Below are 3,070 nucleotides of genomic sequence, written 5' to 3' on the forward strand. Positions count from 1 at the left end.
AATCCAGTTCCTAACCTATACCCATTCTGTTGAAGACAATTCGGAGCATGTTACCATATTTCTTATTGTGATTCTGATATTTAAGTATTTTCTCGTATTCATTTTCCATATACATCTTGTATTCAATATGTTCATCGCTCCCAATATTGTTAAAAATATAACTTGTATATTTGACCATTAACCAAATCACTGCGTTATTTTTTGCCTGAGAGTAGTAACTTTCCTCTGGTCTGAAGGAAATGTTTGTCGGTACATTGTTTGCTGAAGTTCTTGTTATTTGAGCAACTTTCTCCCTGGTCCACCTCCAGCTGATAATCCGATCTCCACATGTGTAACGATGAGGCACACTATCAAAGAGGTTGCATTTACTGCAGAGGTTAGTGTCACTAAAACCGATGGCAAAGAGACGCTCATTAGTGCTGATGATGATATTGACTACCTTGCATCACACTGTTCTCACGTCAGACGAAAGAACATCATTACTGATGTTTTTCCAGACAACATTCCATGCCATTCCAGCATATTTAGTTTCATGTTATTTTTCCTTTCATGTTTCCGTCTTTCAGCTAAAATCCCTTTGCTCTAACATTTTTGGAGTTTAAAAGCTTTTTTCTGAGATAACTTACTTCAAGATAATACTCCCTAATGTGGATCCAAAACTGTTGTCTTCACCGGCACTCGAAACACTTGCCATTTCTACAAAAACTTTGCTAGGGTGGACATGATCGTTTTCGCCACCATTGATGGAATGGGGAAAACCTGTGCTATGTAGTAGGCCTTGGATAGGGCATCTTCTAAGTCTTCTTATGATAATAACGATATACTTTGATTCCACTGGCTTCTTACACTTCGGGAAGGATGTGGTGTTAAATTTACGCAGGTCAACAACGCACAGCGATCGGAAAACTAACGGGAACAGTTTGTGTTTTCAGTACTTTATCTGGTAAATTTTCCGATACGTAAATTCAGTCAATTCTACTACAGGAATTCGCAACAATATGAGTGTAGTTCACCACTGTTGGGTATTTTATTTCCCACGCATCTTTTAATTTTAAATCAACAACAAGACGTCTCAAGTCAGATGAGTAATTGAAGTTGGGGATTTGATCCTTTCGACTCAATACACAATTAAAATCTCCCCTATTATAAGATGGAGGGGGTTTTCCCTCAGTAAATAAATAACGCTTTCATTAAAGAATGTGGCGCTTGCAGCCAGAAGGAGCATATAAATTGACTATAGTAACTCCTGCTACGTTTATTCCAATACTTCACCCCGATTCTAATTTATCAAAGTTATGTACGGGGATGCCTTCTCTAACTAAAATGGCCGTGTCAGCACTCGTTTCAGTGGAAATATTGTAAAAATCAACGTAATAGGAAAAATTTAATTGCAGGAATACCACTTCCTTTAGGAGAGCAATATCCGTTGCTGACACACAGAAACTGTTTCAGAGCAGCTATTTTAACATCCGATTGTATCCTATAATGTTTAACGTGGTAATCGTATATGACTGTAACTTAGGGGAGTGACCCTTTTTCCCGCTAGTCTCTCATTTCATGCCACTCCATGCCGGATACTTCTTGAGAATCTGACTGGAGACCACCGTCCCGGTTTGCATTAGAACCTTTCTTTTTACTTTTCTTGCGGTTTGCATTGTCACTGCTCCGCCCACCCCCCTACGTAATTCGGTGCTCTGCGATACACACGCTCGAACAGTGGAGGAGTGGTACTCAAACGTCAAGTTTAGGTTACAATATCTCCGGATGTAACTAACATTTTACAATGCAACAAACGGAACTGATTACGCATTTGTGTATACGTTCAGATGTGCTAACAAAAGTAACGGGGTTCCTTTAAAAAAAACGTAGGTTTGTGTTAAATAAGATACTTCCGTGCATTTTTTTATGGTTTGTATTAACCAATTACACTAGCCCCTCTCCTCACGTTCGGTGTATGGAATCGATTCGTCAGTATTTGATGTGGTTTACGAATTATATCCAGAAGTAATGTTAGATGACTCACCCTGTATATAATATGAACACTATTAAGGTAAAAACATTGTTTGTTCTCTATCAAAATATTTGATTTGCTAACTATGCCTATCAGTAGTTAGTGCCTTCAGTAGTTTGAATCTTTTATTTAGCTGGCAGTAGTGGCGCTCGCTGTATTGCAGTAGCTTGAGTAACGAGGTATAGGTTAATGTTAGTTAGGGCCATTCTTTTGTAGGGATTATTGAAAGTCAGATTCCGTAGCGCTAAAAATATTGTGTGTCAGTTTAAGCACAGTCATGTATAATTTTTCTAAGGGGATGTTTCAGCAGTTTTCTACCTCAGGGGAAAATTAAATACTTTGTTTTGTTTATAATCAACACCAGCATTTGAAATGGTAACTCTACTCGCCGAATTATCGCGATGGTGGAATTCAGCTTTTCCTTCAAAGTTCTGCAAAATCCGTTCCAGCACCAACGGGGAAAAAGCACTCCGTCTTCAGGCCACAAGTGGCCCATCGGGACTATCCGACCGCCGTGTCATCCTCAGATGAGGGTGTGGGTAGGAGGGGCGTTTGATCAGCACACCGCTCTCCCGGTCGTTATGATGGTTTTCTTTGACCGGAGCCGCTACCATTGGGTCGAGTAGCTCCGCAGTTGGCATCACGAGACTTAGTGCACCCCGGAAAATGGCAACAGCACATTGCGGCCCGGATGGTCACCCATCCAAGTGCCGACCACGCCCGACAGCGCTTAACTTCGGTGATCTGACGGGAACCGGTGCAGCCACTGAGGCAAGGCCGTCGCCCACCAACGGGGAAAGCAGCTTCATGAAAAAGCAGTATTGCCTCAAGTCATAATAAGCAGTGTGCGTCTGATCCGAAGTAATGCCAATAACGTCAACGATCCAGTCATGAATTTCCAGTGAACTTGGCTGAACATTACGAGTTGCTTTGTCAAATCCAAATCTTAGGGTAAGCTTTCTGGGAAACATGGTTGCCATGTCGCGAAAGCAAGGAAACTAAAATGCTGCATCACCACAATCACAATTTTACACAACACTGTAACGCTGAGACTGAATA

At 41.1% G+C, this 3,070-nt stretch overlaps 1 pseudogene; it reads right to left on the bottom strand.

The window, feature by feature from the left end:
• Positions 1-2,678: 2,678 nt before the first annotated feature.
• LOC126282711 (5S ribosomal RNA) lies at positions 2,679-2,796 on the bottom strand (annotated as a pseudogene).
• Positions 2,797-3,070: the final 274 nt, after the last annotated feature.

This window comes from Schistocerca gregaria, chromosome 7 (genome assembly GCF_023897955.1).
Source record: "Schistocerca gregaria isolate iqSchGreg1 chromosome 7, iqSchGreg1.2, whole genome shotgun sequence".
In the NCBI taxonomy this organism is placed as follows: domain Eukaryota; kingdom Metazoa; phylum Arthropoda; class Insecta; order Orthoptera; family Acrididae; genus Schistocerca; species Schistocerca gregaria.